Below are 17,577 nucleotides of genomic sequence, written 5' to 3'. Positions count from 1 at the left end.
CTGCCACTTCTGCATCCCCCTCGCCAGCCCAGCGCCATGGCAGGTAGTTCAGCAGACACACAGCCGTTCACCTCCACAGGCTTGCAGTCTGCGCCTCTTGATCAGCAGCCCCTTCTGGCTCCCTCCTCAATTCTCCCAACACACAATCTTTAAAAATAACCTGATGACTTAGCGTTTAAACTGGGGCCATTTATTCAAGCCAGGCTATTGAGATGGGGTGGTGGTAGTGCCGGAGAGCGAACTGTGGGCAAATATTAAAATCCCCAAAGAGGTGAAAAAATAGTTCCACGCCACCCGAGAGAACAATGAAATGGGACTGAGGGGAAGTAAGCATACGCAACACTTGTAGAGGAAGAGAATTGCTAATATCAACTACTATACATAAAATAAATGTAAAAACAAACTCCTAGATAGCACAGGGAACTATATTGAATATGTTGTAGTAACCTATAATGAAAAGAATATGAAAAGGAATATATGTATGTGTATGTATGACTGAAGCATCGTGCTGTACACCAGAAACTGACACACTGTAACTAACTATAAACTTCAAAAAAAGTTTACACACACACACACACACACACACACACATATATATATATATATATTCTTTCTCAAATTCTTTTTCATTATGATTTATTACAGGATATTGAATACAGTTCCCTGCACTGTACGGTAAGACCTTGTTGTTTATCTATTTTATATACAGTAGTTTGTACCTGCTAAACCCAAACTCCTAACTTACCCCTTCCCCGCCTTCTTTCCCCTTTGGCAACCATAAGTTTGTTTTCTACATCTGTGAGTCTGTTTCTGTGTTTCTGGTAAATAAGTCCGTTTGTGCCATGTTTAGATTTGGTGAAGTCAGTCTGAAAGAGGAAAACAAACACCACGTGGTTCTCACTTCTGTGTGGAATCCAAAACATAACACAAATGAACTAATTATTATCTTTAATTGGGGTTTATTCACCTTCTTCAAAGACAGCTCGGTCTTTGCAAGGATGCAATGAGCTTTACAACGGTGGGTGTAGATTTCTCAGCCCCAGCCCTCCTTATATCCCTCTAGTCACACAAAACATTTTTTTTTTTTTTTCCTGAACTTGCCAGACATCCTGGCACTCAGGCTGTTCCATTAGCTGGGGGCCCTTCTGTCTCTGCTCAGACCCTCCTCACCACTGTTGAGCCCTCCCTCTGGCACCATCATTGCTGGGTCTCCCCACAGTGGCGGCATGGCTGTGAGCCTAGCCCAGGGCACCTCACTCGGCCTGATGAAGCAGTTCGTTGTTTATGCGGCTTTGCGCTCTCGTGGCCTGGAAGCTGCTCGAGTTAATTATGACTGTCCCTCATTTATCTTCTTTCCCCTAGACTACCTAGCTCAGGTGATCTCTAAGTGTTCATTAAAGGCTCTGAATGAGCGGCATGATAGATGAAGTAACCAAAGAAAGCAAATATCTTCGACTATGAAAAACTACCACTTGAATTCAAAAAGTTGAAACTGGTTTCCGCCTTGTACCTGACAGGGTTTAAAGTGAGTCGAAATTAAAAATATATCTCTCTTACCCTCCTGCTCCTAATTACCTGATGTTCTTTACACTCTATCAAAAGGAAAGTGAAAGAAAATAAATTCTCTCTGCAGAGTTTCTCGGCCCTGTTTCCATACCTTACAAAAAGAATTAATAAACCAACATTATTCCTAGAACTGGGCTGATATAAATTGATGGCTCCAGTATCTAAACCAAGATATGGTGGTAGAATAAGATTCTAACAGAATAAATTTTTGTTAAAGGAAGAAACTACATTAATTCTATCACCGTATATATAGGGAAAAAAAACTTTAAGAAAAAACAGCAAATAGAAAATTACATTTCCTTCTGGGGGTAAGCAGAGACAAGGGAGGGAAAAAATATATTCGTTCTTTTTAAGTTATTTCCAAGCCAAGTGGAAGAGATTAGAATGTACCCGTAAGAATGAAGACCTTTGCTAAAACAAAGGAATTGCATTGTGTTTGTCCTCCCTGCAAAATTGTTTCCTGTGTAAACTGCACAAGGCTAGTGCACCATTCATTTAGCAGCGGACCCAGGACACAGAGCTGACAACTGCTAATATGGCCAGATGACTTCTTCCTCGTCAGGTACCGTGCTAAGCTCTTTATCTGCTTACAGTATTTTATTCTTACAATAGCCCTGTGAACTGTGAATTGAGAATGGTTATTATCTTCACTTCTCAGATGAAGCTTAATAAGGTGAGGTGGCCCAAGATGACAGAGTTAGCTAAGCAGTCAGGCGAGAATTCAGGCGCCACGCAGTCGGATTTCAAGGTCATCACCACTTCCTCTTCCTGGTGTGGCTTGAGAGCAGGAAATCTGGGATTTCATCTCAATTCACTGTTTGAGGGAGATTTTTTGAATATTAGGTAGAATTTTGACAAATCTGAACCAAGGATAAGATTTTTTTTCAGTTTGAGAGGCTAACAACGAAGATGTGGAAGTGAGGAAACCAGAGGTGTCCCCGGGGGACAGAAGGACCCAGTGAGACATGGGCACTCTGTCCACGGGGAGACGGGGCTGGTCAGTTTAGGACCACGTGTTCTCGTGGAGCTGGTCTCTGTATAATGGTTGTTACTTTTTAAGCGGTTGAAAAAAATTAAAGAATATTTCATGACAGGTGAAAATTACATGAAATGTATGAACTCACATGGAGTTTCAGTGTCTGTTAATAAACTTCGATGGGAACACAGCCATGCTCATTCATTCTGCATTGTCTGTGGCCACTAGCTGAAAATTGAGTAGTTACAGCATAGACTGTGGGACTCGCGAACCCTAAAATGTTTACTATCTTGCCTTTTACCAAAAAAAAAAAAAAAAAAGCTTACTGACCCTTGATGTAGAAAAGTCGTCGAGGGGTGTTTAAAAGGGTGAGTAAGTGACAGGCAGTCATCAAAAACAGGCTTGATCGTTCATAATTTTAAAGGTAGTGGATCCAGAACTCTGAAAGATATTGAGACGTGAAGTGACGTAATCAGGAGCCTTGGCTTCTAAGATTGCGAAGAAAAAGAGATCCTCAGATGCCTTCTGTAATGATCATTTATTATATGGCCACAAAAGGGGACAGGACAGCAAGGCAACTGGCCGAGGGGCAGTATGGCCGTTTCAGGTCCCGGAACTTCCAACCTTCAAGGAAAGCAGTTCATCTGCTCTAGGACTCATCATGACTTCAGAGGGCCACCAGCTTAACGTGCCTGCGGCATTCGTTCCCCCGAGAGAGGCTCTGGTTGGGTCGGTTCCCTGGCATCTCATATGGAGCATCCGTATTCCACGGAGCAAGGTGGCTAGTCCCCACAGGGCCAGCCTGTCCACGGTTGCCCTTGGCTGAGACCATCCCTTGGTCTAGGCAGTGGCAGGACAGCTGGTTTTGTTGTTCCCAACGTTCAGAGTGAAGCTCCAGCTTCTACACACAAGCTGCATGAGGGCACTTTCCATTGAAGGGAGATGTGAACACAGTAGCCCCTTCACATTTTAAGGATTCCCCCCGCCAAAGTTAGAGTAACATGCTCCAAGGACCCCCCAGCTCCTTGAGCAATACACCTACCTGGACCTCAGTGGCACCTCCACCCCACCATCCGTGCTCTGGCCTCCCTGCTCAGCCTTCACAGCGACACCAAGAACTCTGTTGGCTCAAAGCATCCAAAGGAAAATGCATGCGCCAGCTCTGAGCTCTAACTTTATGTCCTAAAAGTCTCGTCCACTGCACGGACTGCTTCTACCACCTCTTCCTGCAGCATTCTGTGTCTTTTCCTGCAGTGGCTTTAGCTCTTTTTCAAAAGAAGGAAGGAAGAAAGGAGAAGCGAGGGAGAGAGGAGGAAGTTGGAAACCTGACAGAGAGATGCCTTGGGGAGTGCGTCTGCACATTAGGGATGACAAGTCAGAGGGCAGTGGGTCTTTTATCCTCCTCTGAGGATCTTTGTGTCACAACAGCGAAAGAGGATCTTTATAACTTACTCAGCAAGTCCCGGCAGTTTCCAAGTCTGAGTTCTTACAAGGCCTTTGTCCTTCTCTCTTCTGAAGTATTTAAAATATTTTGAACAGAACAGCCAAAAATCAAACTTTTGCAGGAACCCCTACAGATGGAGAGAAAGGGAAAGGAAGCCTGCAGGAGCAAGACTGGAGAGAACCTGGATTCCAGTCCTCACACTGTCACTCACCAGCCATGGGACCTGGAGGAAGCCAGATCCTTTCCAAGCCTCATGATATGAAGGTCAGATGTGAAACATGACTGATAACACTTCCTGACAAGTGTCACCTCTGGCTCTGGCGATCCAGTGGGAAGGTAACACATTCCAAGCTTCAGAAACTGTCTAAATACAGAATACACGTGACCCGAGGATGTACATTTCAGTGGGCAGAGTAAACACGGCAGGGCTGCAGAGGAATGAGCCATCGTGCCAAGCCAGACTGATAAGGGGCTGATTTGCGGATGACTTGGAATTCCATCAGGATCTTGAAGAAAGAGAAGCATTCTAGGCTGGGAGAATGGTACAGAAAAGACACAAAAGGCAAAAATCTCAGGGTGTGTTTGGGGAGCAGGGTGTAACCAACATGGCAGAAGCAGACTAAGTGTGGTTGGCAGAGTCAAGTCCACGTGGAAAAGATGAGGTGAGCACTCACGGAGGCCTTGAATGCCAGGGCTGGCAGTCTGGAGTTTACTCGAGAGACAAGGAGCAGTACTTTTAGACCAATGAGTTGGCAACAGTAAGCAAGATAGATCAGAGGGAGGATGGGGGGCAGACAGAACCTGCTAGCAGCTGTCGCCCTCATCTGTCTACAGACGAGATAAGGCATGGCTGTGTTGGCGACCGTGAAGGATCTCATGACGGAGGAGGACGTCCAGGGAGAATGAAGCACCGCCATTTGAGATGCTGCCATGGGAAATGGTGACGTCCTAAGAGGGAGCCATCCCCGGGGGAAGAAATTAACACACTTTCAGCCTCAGCTTTTGAGGTGATGACGCCTGTGACTTGAAAGACTCTAATGTATCGCATGGAAAAGGCTTTGAGGAAGGGACGAGCATGAGGGGGCTCAGGGCCACTGGGAGAGACCAGAGGCACACGCTTCCCCAGATTGATCAACTGAGCAAGGTTCTCCGGCACAGGCAAGTGGGAGGCTTAGCGCGGTCCAGCCAGAAGGGAGACGGCTCCCGGGGGGGCCCTGAGAAGTGGAGAAAGAAATGCAGACCTCAGATGGGAAGGCCCTTGATGGTCTACACCCGACCGTCTCCAGAGGTCTCCCGCACAGAGGAAAACCACAATTCAAGTCAGTGTTTCTGAACCAGGCAAATGGGAGTCAGACACCAAGGAGTGTTGATTTGTATTTAAGCACAACATTTTTTTTTATTACTTTCTGGAAATTTGACACCAAGCCTCATTTTAAGCTAGACAAAGAAACACACTTTTTTTTTCTTTCCAAATGATTGACACTCAAAAGGTAATACCCTTTAAATTCCTCCAATTAAAGAAAATTTAATTTTAAGTTTAATTAAAGGAAACTTTAATTAGAAAGAAGATTAAATTTTAATTAAATTTCTCTAAAATCTTCATACCAGCCTTTACAGCTAATATTTCTGTCAGAAACCAAATCCCTTCTTAATATTCTTAAATTCTATTCTAGCATTTTCCTCCGTATTAAAACAGCATCCCGCCAGCTATACCTGCCACTGTGAAAATTATTCCCATCTTAAAATACTGGAAATGCAACTGAGAAACCCAAGTCTCCCTGGGCAGAGAAGGAAAAGCGGCTGATTCTGTCATTGATGAGATTTTTGCTTTCAGTCTCTTCCCAGGCCTTTCCAAGGTGATTAGGTGTGGCGGGCCTGCTGTGAGCATTTTGTGCTGAGTCCACGGCGTCAACAAATATTTATGGACAACCTACTGTGTGCGTGGCCCTGTGCTGAGTTCCCTGTCTAGCAGGGAAATGGTGATAAGACATGAGCTCAGCCAGAGGGCCCCCCAGACAGAGCCTGGACCAGTTTTGCCTCCTGGATCCTTGGCTGTTCCTCCGGGAAACACTGGGAAACACCGGCTGCTGATGCCTGACTGGTCCAGGGTTGTTCCACTGCCCCTCATAGCTCACTAGCCAAAGGATCCTCAGGTTCTCCACCTAAACTGCTGCTGGATAGTTACATTATTAGCCATAGGGACAGACGAAACTTTACTTCTCACATTTCTCATCTGTAAAATGGGGTAATAAAATCTGTCATGTCTGAAGCTTTGACTGAAATAATGCAGATAGAAAAAGTTTCTGAAAACTGCCAAGTACTGCGTATTCCTACATATAACCACCTCCTAACGCCAGCTTGTATGCCCTCATCCCATTCGTCTCAGGACCCACGCCCTGCTCTCCACCAGCCCACAACCCAGCTCAGCTCGTGTGTCTTCTCCTCCTCGAAGCCAGCACTGAACAAAGCCCCAACAGGGAACCTTCCTTTCCACACGAACCCTGGCCCAGGCTGCTTTATATTTACTCTGATAGAGGGCCCTTTCCCAGCCTAAGAGTCAAGTTAAAATAAAGCGAGGATAAAGAATTTCATTAGGAAAAAGGTTACGTTCAGTCTGCATGACAGACAAAAATCTCCTCTGCAGGATGCTAGATTGAGGTCCTGACCACTGTGAGGAGGGCTGTGCTGAGCTCGGGAGCTGCTACTCCATGTGTCGGTCACACACCCCATTTTCTTGAGGAGCTAATATGTGCAAGGGACTAATTTTATTTATCAGTGATCGCCCCCTAACAAGTCAACTCCCCCTCTCCCCAGATTATCTTCTTGGCCCTGGACCTGGAATGCCTCTCCCAAATCTGCTGCTCACCTGGTCTTCAGAACTTCCACAAACCCAAGCTTCTCCATGAATCTTGTCTGATTCCTCCAACTTCCTGCTGAATTCCTGTGTCCTCAAAACCCAAGTGACACACAATGAAGTCTTAGACGCAGGGCCTGGTTCCCTGCTGTACCCTGGGTCTCAGCGATGTCCTGCAGCTTCTCCAAGGAAGGGTCTGTGGTCACCATTCCTTCTGCAGACACAGGAGGTAATGAAGAAACACTTGCTCATTAACTGTCTTTCCAAAGGGCCTAGAAGCCCCATTCTAGTCTGTGAAGTGCAGGGCACATCAGAGACATAATTCCCACAGAGCAGGGAAGATGGTGATGGTGTGGAGGGCGGCTTCTCCCAGGAGCGAACGGGAGTTTGAGAGGCCCCCAAAGTGAGAGAAAGCGCTCCGGGTCAAGACCAGCTCTGGGCCCTTGGCGATCCATTATTTAGCTGTAAAATGGGTACAGTGTAATTCTCGTGTGCCTGCTTTAGGGCTTCTGTGAGACCTAACTATTTATTGTTTGTAAAGGCTTTGAACTCTCTGGATGAAAGCCACCAGGAGGAGTTCAAAGGACGAGTCCAGACCATTATCAGCTATGGTTAGACTCAGTATGAGAGGAAAGACATGGCCACCTTCAGTGCACCTGTCAGCCTGGCTTTCTTTTTTTTTTAAAATCATTTGTAGGATTTTTGTGGCTAAGTTGGAATTGCTTTTCATTATTTTTTCACTGGCAATTAAAAAAAGATCAAAATGGGACTTGTAATGAGGAGGCTGAATGCTAATTTCTGCTCTCTGTAGAAAGGCAAAATCTACGTCTCAGGAACCCTTTTCTCTTTACACTTAGAGTCTGCAGGAACTGGGGGGGATTTGTGATTTTCCTCTTCTGCTTCAAAGACTCGGGGGAGGGGGACTCAAAGAAGGGGAGAAGAAGGAAAACTCACAAGTTTTAAGTGCTGATTTTCTTCCCCTTCTTTACACTAGTTGCTAAATTTCTGAACTGCCAAATGATGGGAGAGTGTTTCTTTTTCTTCTCTTTTCTTTTTTTTTTTTTTTTTGTAAGATGAGTCTCTGAATAGAACCACGGTTCTCATCATCAAAATGCTGCTGACAATGAAACCTAACACCCTCTTCTCTTCCTCTCTCTCCTTCTCTCTTCCTCCCTCCCATTCCCCCAGCTCCTAGTCTTTCTCAAGGATCCAGCAGGACTGAAGTGTGATGATTTCATTTTTCTGTTCTGGCTGAAGGTTTCTAAGGGGTCCCTTTTCCATCAAGGGCTGCTGCCCACAGGTCACGTCCACCCTCATGCCGAGGTCCCCATTTCACTGTGACTTTCTTTCCTTCTTGCCTTTTCCTTGACCTTTTTGCTTCCAGGAATATCTTTCCTAAGAATCTCTTGCTCTAATTTTTTTTTGAGCTTTACTGAGGTATAGCTGACAAACAAAAACTGTATTTGTGCAGTCAGGGTGTACAACGTGATGTTCTGATATACGTATACATTGTGAAATGAGCATCACATTCAAACTAGTTAACACATCGCCTCACACACTTACGATTTTTTTTGTAGTGAGAATGCTGAAGATGAACTGTCTTAACAAATTTCAAGTAAACAAGACAGTGTTATTAACTACAGTGACCGTGCAGTGCATTAGATCTCCAGAATTTATTCCTCCCACGTGACTGACACTTGGTATCTGTTGGCCAACATCTCCACCACCCCTCAGCCCTGGCGGCCACTATTCTATTTCCTGATTCCATGAGTCTGATTTTTTTTAGATTCTTCATGTACGTGAGGTCATGTAGGATTTGTCTTTCTGTGTCTGGCTTATTTCATTGAGCATAATGCCCTCCAGATTCCTCCGTGTTGTCACAAATGAAATGGCTGTGTGTGTATTACATACTACATATAATACTATGTGTGTATTTTTTTCACATCTTCTTTATCCATCCATCCATCCAAGGACACTTGGGTTGTTTCGGTATCTGGGCTATTGTGAATAATGCCACAGTAAACATTGGGGTGAAGATGGCTCTCCAAGGTCCAGAATAAATACCCAGAAGTGGGATTGTGGAGTTGCTGGACCATAGGGTAGTTCTGCTTTTAATTTATTGAACTTGCATACTGTTTTTCTCCAATCTTTTGAGAATTAGGAGTAACAGTAGGCATTGCCCTCACTTCTTTCTAGCGCTTTCCCTTTCTCACTTACATACAGACGTTAATTCATCAAAATGAACGCTCAGGTTGGCATTCCAGGTGGAAATTAGGAAAGAGCAAATGTGTCAACTGCTCTGCACACCTGATGCCCTTCCCCATCATAGATTAATCTTTGCCGGTACCCTAAGAATCCAAATTTTTAAATAATGCTTGGAGATGACGGGTGTAACCCAGAACAGGTTGATGAGACTGAGCTGGCTGGAAAATACACTTCTGGACTAGATGCTTTCTGTTCCACCTGCCAAAGCTCGGGGCTGAGAAGGTTCTATGTATGCATCATTATCCCTCAATACCAGACGAAGTCTAAATAACAAAAAAAGGGTGAAGTGACCCACCCACAGGGATCTCTAGTGCAAAGATCCACATCGTCCCTTATCCAGGAGGGTCATGGGATCCCGAACTGCACTGTGGGCTCACTGTCCATATTCAGGGCATCCCACACACATCCTGTAAAGGGCTTTTCATCCCACAGCAGTAATTGTGCACCACATGACTACTCAACCTAAAACATCTTGAGTGGGTGTTTAATGAGTCCTCTTGTTTCATAAACTGTTTCTGCAAGAACACGAAGCTTCCTTTTTAATAACTGTTCCTGGTCTTCTGTAGCTGTTGCTGTTGCTGGGGGATATATTATATAATATTAACAGTAAAAGCATCCATTTCAATAATAATTCCTTAAACTATAAAAATTTAACCACAACCAAAAAACCTTAATGCTCAAAGATAGGAATAATGAGATGGAATTTTAGAAGATGTCTCCACGTTCTTATTTCTTTACTCTCGCTCTCGGAGACCCATTTCCAAGTGTATCTCTACCCAAATGTTCCACTTTAAACACACAAATACACACACACACACACACACACACACACACTGCCCTCCACTCCCATTTTCACACCCTCTACATACATAAATATGGTGTTTCCCATTCATTTCACTTTCAGCCCTGTTCCTTATTTTTAAATGTCTTCAGCCTTCTTTGGTTTTCTTACAAAACTGCAAACTCATCTCTGACTTGTCATCCATCACCAAATATTTGAATTAAAAAATGAAAAAAAAATCACTCAACCATTATATTGAGCATTGGCATGAGAGACAGGTGACCTATATTCTGATCCCAGCTTTGCAATTAGTTCTGTGACCTCAGAATAAATCATCTAATCTGACTGTCTGATTTCTTCGTCAGTAACGTAAGGACTGTAACTGTCCTGCTGGTTTTACAAGGTTGTCAGGAGAAATGTCTGAGGACTGAATATCCTCCTGAAGTTAAACGTTCCACATTTACCCCAGGTCATCTCTGCCTCTGGTTCGTCTCTGAGTGCTCTCCGCTCATCGCCACCTCACCCGTCTTTCGTGCACACTTTCATCCCCTCAGCACCATTTACCGTGTACCAGCCATCCGCCAGGATCCATCAGGCGTCAGGAGCTCACACCCTCACACCCTCGTGGGGAAGGAGACATCCTGGCAGACCTACACCCTGTGTGGGAGGGGCCCAAAGTGCCGGGGGCCATGGCACCCAGTCTCTAAAGACACAGAAAGACCTGAAGCCATCCATCCATGTACGTATTAAATGCACCTGTGTCCTATTTTGCCTTTCCATCCCAGTCAGTCACCGTTCAATCCTCCTCCCTCATAGAATTTTTTTTTGTTTTAATGGCAGTACTGGGGATTGAACCCAGGACCTCGTGCGTGCTAAGCATGCGCTCTACCACTGAGCCATACCCTCCCCCTGTAATCAGATCTTCTTTTGAGAAATGGACATTTTCCCCAATGGGCCACGGAGCAGACTCACCTGTGCTAATTAGGTGCACCTTCCCTGACCCGTGAAACCTGTTCATGATGACAGAGATTTTCAGTGTAGGAATTTACTGATCAGAGCCGTGGCCCCAGGGCCAGCTCTCCCCACTCGGAGACTGTTCCAGCCATGACCATGTCTGTTCCTCTGGAGCTGTCTCTAGCCCACGTCCTTACCCAAGCCTGGTTCCCAGGCTCGCCTATGAGTTAGCAATAGCTTTCCATTAAATTTTACTTTTTTCTTTAGTTAAGCAGAGTTGTCAACAATAAACGCAAAAAAAATTAAAAATTGAATGACAACAATGTGCTTTTGTGTCATAGGCAGCATGTCCTTGTGAAAGTGTCTGGAACACACAGGCCTGTCTAAGGGCTCCACCCATATTCATTCATCCGGCCAACACATATCCACTGAGTGTAAACCATGTGTCAGGCACTGTGTGCTCATGCAGCTCACAGCTGTACATGGAGGACAGACAGGGGTCAGGAAATTGGAAGAATAATGAAGTGCTGAAGAAAGGCAGGGCGCTGTTGAAGAATATGGCAGGCAGCCAGGAGCGAAGAGGGGAGCTGAGAACTCTTTCCATGAAGGAGTCATATTTTACCTTAGACGCAGGAGATGAGGCAGAATCTGCTAGGTAGAGGCTGGGGGGATGGCGATCCCGAAGGAAGGAAAAATATGGAAAGCCCACTGCCTTTCTATTTCACGAGCCAGGAGGGTGCAGGGGAAGGTGACACAAGTTAGAGGGAGATCAGAAGCCAACTGTTGCCCTAGTCCACAGCGACCTCGCTCTGTGAGTTTGAAAAGGCATTTCCTTTCTGATGCCCGTTTCCTGGTCTGGGAAATAGAGGTGGAGGGATGCACAATACGGAAGGTCTCTGAGAGTTTATGATTTATGCACATTTCTCATGTCTAGTAAGAGAGAAATAAAGGACACGGCAGGAACCTCACCTAAACTGACCCCTCCCAAGCTATCATAAAGCAATTGACATTTCTTTGTGACCAATGCATGAATCATTTTACTTATAAATAAATACGAATTTCTTTTTCATGTAACAAAAATAACAAAATAAAATAAAATGACCACCCACCCCATCTTCTCACAGTCTCCTCTCTGCTGCTCCCACTACATGACGGGGCAGTGTGGGGACAGAGCACGTTGGGAAGTGATAAAGGACACAAAGACACAGCTGGGTAAGGCGTGGAAGATAGAAAGTCAAAGATGCCTGCACTGATTTTCGGTCTGTCAGGAAATAACCCTGCTTGGTATCTAGTTCCCTCTTCCCAGATGTTTGAGACAGCACCTCTCTCCTGTTGCTTGCTCCATTGTAACTGTGTGTGTGTCCTCTTCTGTTTTTCTTGCCACTAGTTCCAAAAATGAAAAGCAATCATATGTAGAATCCCATGCCTTAGGTCCTGTCCAAAAATTGTCAGCATCAATGGCTCAGCCTAAATGATCCTATTGGATAAATGGCCAAAAATCCTACCTACCTTTTAGGAGAGGAATTCTCTAGGAAACAGGAGACATCCAGCCAAGAAAGCTACTGGTTAGTCATTGGTGGGGACATGTATTTTCCCACAGCTCTTCACCCCTAACACCACCCTCCTCTGAATGACGGACGAGGTCTGCGCTGCGACCCCTGGGAGGACAGCCCTAGGAACAGAGAAGAAAGAGGGTCTGAAGAAAAGCCCACCCTGGAAAGATCGGGACTCCCTGTCAGTGCCAAGACAAGAGAAGTCCTTGCAAACATTTCCCCATGATAAAATTTAAGAACAGCACTGTGAGCAGCTTCCCTCTCCATTATCACTGACTGAAAGAACAATGAATGTGAAGGCAGTTTTGCCGAGAGCTATTGATTGACAATCTCGAGGGCTCCCCAGTGAAATTCGAAACTGGCACCCCGAGCAGGGAAGACCCAAGAAAAAGGAGGCCACCCCAGGTCGGTAGACAGTGGCGCTAAGGAAAAGGGAACTTCCACTCCAGACTTGTCTTGAGCACTGTGAGATGAGGAGGTCCCACCCCACCGGTCAGCATCTTCAGGGTTTCTAGGGAGGTCTTAATGGGTTCAGTCATGTACACCATCCAGATGTTCTCACCAACACATTTGTGTCTCAATGCTGCACCCTTGAACCCAGCTCCCACTGTGGGAAAGATGGGCAGAGCATGCATTCCAAGGATGGAGAAGGGGGTGAGGAGCCTCTGATTGCCCAGCTCCAGCTCACGGGTCAACCTGTGGTCACATCCACTCTGTGACCTCCTCTAACAATAGCAACATACCATCCATGAGTGTAAGAAGACAAAAAACTCAAATACCAGGTACACTCAGGCCCTAGAAGGACTGGATCAACCTCAGCACTGCTAAGGAGGCACAGATGAGAAGATCTTGCAGGGAGCATAACTCACCAGATGTGGGTCTGGAGCCACAGTGCCTCTCCAGGTGCACAGAGGCGTCTTCAGGGCTGGGGAGTGGCTGCATTCCCACTGCGACATTCTGGTTGTTGCTCTTCTAATACACACCATGCATTGCTACTGTTCAATCTTTGCCACCCCGTTCCTACATCTGGGAACTCACTTTTCTTGTCTCCACTTGTGTACCTCTTGCCCATCCTGAAGGGCCTGTTGAAGCTTGGCAGAGGAGCACTGGGAAGCTTTCCCAATTACAACTAACCCAAGTGATATGTCTTCATCGCAATTCCTACGGCAACCACTGTATGAATCAATCATTTGGCACTTATGGTATCCTTATATTATTGTTTTTAATTAAATTGGAGAACAGATATGAAAACCCATTGACAGTTATAAAGTGCTAACCTAGCATTTTTCGCAGCATATTCTACGGTATACTAAATATGTGTAATATTGATAAATATTTCATTCCCAAAAAAAGGGATTGATTGCTTAGTAAGTGTGAAGAACAGGCAAAACCACGCTGTCTGCAGAGGTGGAAATCAGAACAGCGATTGCCTGGTGGTAGGGCAGGCTAGCGGGGAGACAACCGACTGACGAGGATCATGAAAAAAACTTACTAGAATCTTCTACATCTTGTTTGGGGTTTTGGTTACAAGAGCATATACATTGGTCAAAACTGTAGCGCTCTACTTAAAATCTGTATATTTTGCTGTATGTAATTCTATCTCAATAAAAAACATCAAAGTGATATCTTTATCACGAAACAAAAAGCCTCCACCGTGCTTCTGTTCATCCTAAATCTCCAGAAAGTGGACATAGTACTTTTTTGTCCATAGCACTTTTCATTTTCAAAGGGTTTTGAGGTAGCAATATTCCATGAAAACTCTGCACTGTTTATAACATTTGTTTTTATTTTCTACTATTATGTTATAGTCTCCAGGGCAGAGCCTGGTTTTATGACTGTCTTTATCCACAGGACCTGACGCAGGACCCTGTAGACACTCAGTAAATGTGCCTTGTTGCTGCTGATGCTGAAAATAATGGTGCAGGTGAGGATGATACAAGATACTATGATAAAATTAAGGGTAAGTCATGTGCCAGGATCGCAGAATCAGGACCACAGCAACCTTAGCCCCAAAGGCTATGAGTGGATTCTCCTGCTAGAGGGGCAGGATGAAGAAGGGGTATATTTTAGTGTGAAGGATCTATTTTGGGACCTCTCAGGTCTCACGAGGTGGCTGCATTCTCTACTCATTTAAGAGATTATGCTGCCACTTTCTGAGAATGTACTCACCCTTGAAGCCCCTATAAAACATTCTGGTGCTCGCCACTGGGGAATCCCACAGTGAATAAAACACAGTATTTGCCCGCAAAAAGCTCACGGTCTGGTGGGGCTGTATGATAAAGAGATGACTTCAAATGCAGTGCAGTAGGAGCAGGAGCTGCGTGAGCTGAGAGGAGGGAATAACTCATTCAACCTTGGGAGGATTTGAAACCCTGATAGCTGCCAGTCAGAGATGCTGGTGGAAGGCGTCCTTAGCCAAACGAAGATGGATGTCATCAGGTAATACATCTGGAAAGTGACTGTAACTAATATGTCTTATGATCTTACACAAGTTACTTATCTTTAGTTTTCACATCCCCAAATAAACAGAACAGTGGACTGAGACATGTCCAGTGGGGGCTCAGTGAGAGAAGCTGGGGCCACGCTGCAGAACTCTTATGAAGACTTTACCCCCCATGAGGATTTTAAAGAGAGGGGCATGATCACATATGTATTTAGAATGTCACCAAAGTCCATATACCACACAGCTAATTTTATACAGACTTGGGTCTGTCAGGGTTTTTTCAAGAGTGTTAGTCTGGTTTCCTCAACTACAATGTAAGTTACCCAACACCCTTATCCCCTGTAGCCAGCAGCAACATACTCAGACCACAGAATGCCCTAAATTGGTAGTTCTTGACTGATTCTTATACAATTACCTAGCTTCCTTCTCGATGTCTCAGTCAATAACATTTGTAGGGTTTAATACAATCATATATCAAAAAGCAGAGATGAGAAACCTTAAATCACAAGAGTTTATATTTCACGCAAAGGTCTTATGAAGAGAGGCTTGTTTTTATTTTGCAAAAGCCTTACATTCACCCTGTAGGAGCAGGTAGGTGGGTGGGTGTCTCTGCACACGTATGGGAAAGTCAGACAGTAGATGAAGAGGGCTGCTGACTGTAGAGGCCTTAGGTAAACTGGGCAAAAGGAGCTACGAAAGTGCATGAAATCCATGCCAAATACATTAGAAGGCAGGGAAGGAGAGGCGTGGTGAGCGACTGAAAGTGAGATGAAGAAAAAGAGGAAATGGAATTAATAGAGGCAACTAGCTTAAGAATCTATTTACTTGGGGGTCCAAACTCTTCTTTGGAGACCACTGGATTTAGTGGTTCAAAGGAAAAAAAGTACACAAGTAAATGAAGAAAAATCAGTGATGAATTTGTAGACTATTGAAGACTTGACTTGAGTGAGTTGTTCTGTTTTCTTTTGTTAGTCTTTCCTCATAAGTAGAAGCACACAACACCAACACAGTTGGATCCAGTGTACCTCAGCCCCTCTTCAGATTCACAAGCCCTGGATTCTGCCCTCTGGACCACACAATCCCTCTTCCCCCTCGCAAGATAAATTCCGCATCAGCCCAGCAGCCCACCATCATCTGTTCTCAGGGGAAGAGTCTACAGCACGACCTCCCTTGAAATATTAGCTCTATTTACACGGGTCTGCGTGGACCACATCACTTATGAGTCACCGAGGGGAAGCGGATCCTCCAGTAGATAAAGCGATCTGCACAAACCTCTGTAAATAAATCTGAAATTTCAATGAAGGTCATGCCAGGCCTGATTTATTCCTCAGCACCCTATGAAATAATGTTGGCCAGGTAAGTGGTTTTCATTTCTTTCCTTCTGGATAAGGGAGAATCTTTTAGCTCTAAGGAGCTTGGTGTGCATGTAACGATGAGTATCTGGCCACAGAGATGCTAAGCCCTCAAAGAAATAACCCTTTATTATTATATTAGACTCCCAAGACTGAAAGTCCAGGTCACGTAGCAGCAATTTGGCATCGTTTTTTAATTTAATTTGGTGGTACAGGTTCTCATAACAGAGCTTATGAGAAGCTATTGTTCAACAATAGAAACTATCCATTATTCAATCAACAGAAATGAAGCATCTACCTAGGGGGCACCAAGCAGAGAATGAGGTTAACAGTGTAAGAGAGACAAAGATACATGAAGCACAGTCTCTGAAAGCCTTCCTATGTCCCCAGTGAGAACCCCCAACTGTTCTGAGAAGTCAAACAATGGCCATGGCTTATTGATAAGCCAGTCAGTTCAGCAAATAAATAATCATTTAGTTTATACGTCTGGAACATTTTCTAAGGATAAGACTTCATACCAAATATTGAAGTGAAGGGTGGAAATAAAATGAAAGCATGGGAAAATTTTCTTAATCTTCAGAAGTATACAAAGCAGCTGAATTTTACAATATAAACAGTTATTCCAGTGACCAAAAAAAAATAAATAGCCAAATTAGATGGAGTTTTTTGGGGAGGATTGTGTGTGTGTATGTGTGTGTGTGTGTTTATTTTGGAGCTCAAAAATCATACATCTTTTCTAAACTACTTTTTTCTACTTTTCTACCTTGACACATAGCCCTTATATAGCAAAGGGATTTGGGGACACAAGAATGAAAGAATTGCCCTTTAAGCAGGAAAAAACAATGTGATATTGCTAGAGGATCTTAAGATAATTGTTGAGGAAGGTAAAGAGAAGGTTCGGGAAGTCAAAGATAAGAACTAGACATTAGTTCTTTAAAGAAGAAAAGATGTGAACAATTCTAGAAGTACTCGTCAAGAGAAAAAATAAAATAAAATAAAATAAAATAAAATAAAATAAAATAAAATAAAATTCAAAGAGACACATGCACCCCAATGTTCACAGCAGCACTATTTACAGTAGCCAAGACATGGAAACAACCCAAATGTCCATAAACAGATGACTGGATAAAGAAGATGTGATATACACACACACACACACACACACACACACACACACACACACACACACACAATGGAATACTATTCAGCCATAAAAAAGGATAAAACCGTGCCATTTGCAGCAATATGGATGGACCTGAAGATTGTCATTCTAAGTGAAGTGGGCCAGAAAAAGAAAGAAAAATGCCATATGACATCATTTATATGAAGAATCTAAAAAATAATAACAATAATAAGGGCACAAATGAACTAATTATTATTTTGATTTCT

General features: G+C 44.2%; 1 long non-coding RNA gene across 2 annotated transcripts; it reads right to left on the bottom strand.

Annotated features, from left to right (window-relative positions):
- Positions 1-1,061: 1,061 nt before the first annotated feature.
- Positions 1,062-13,408, bottom strand: LOC140688868 (uncharacterized). Of its 2 annotated transcripts, XR_012063708.1 has the most exons (5): positions 13,263-13,408; positions 12,350-12,512; positions 6,853-7,054; positions 2,873-4,113; positions 1,062-2,380 (listed from the first exon to the last, which is right to left on the bottom strand). It is a non-coding gene; the product is annotated as an uncharacterized lncRNA (long non-coding RNA). The 2 variants fall into 2 exon arrangements; XR_012063709.1 differs by lacking the exon at positions 12,350-12,512.
- Positions 13,409-17,577: the final 4,169 nt, after the last annotated feature.

Source organism: Vicugna pacos, chromosome 24 (genome assembly GCF_048564905.1).
Source record: "Vicugna pacos chromosome 24, VicPac4, whole genome shotgun sequence".
Classification (NCBI taxonomy): domain Eukaryota; kingdom Metazoa; phylum Chordata; class Mammalia; order Artiodactyla; family Camelidae; genus Vicugna; species Vicugna pacos.
The sequence above is the reverse complement of the archived record's forward strand: the minus strand, read 5'-3'. Positions and strand labels throughout refer to the sequence as shown.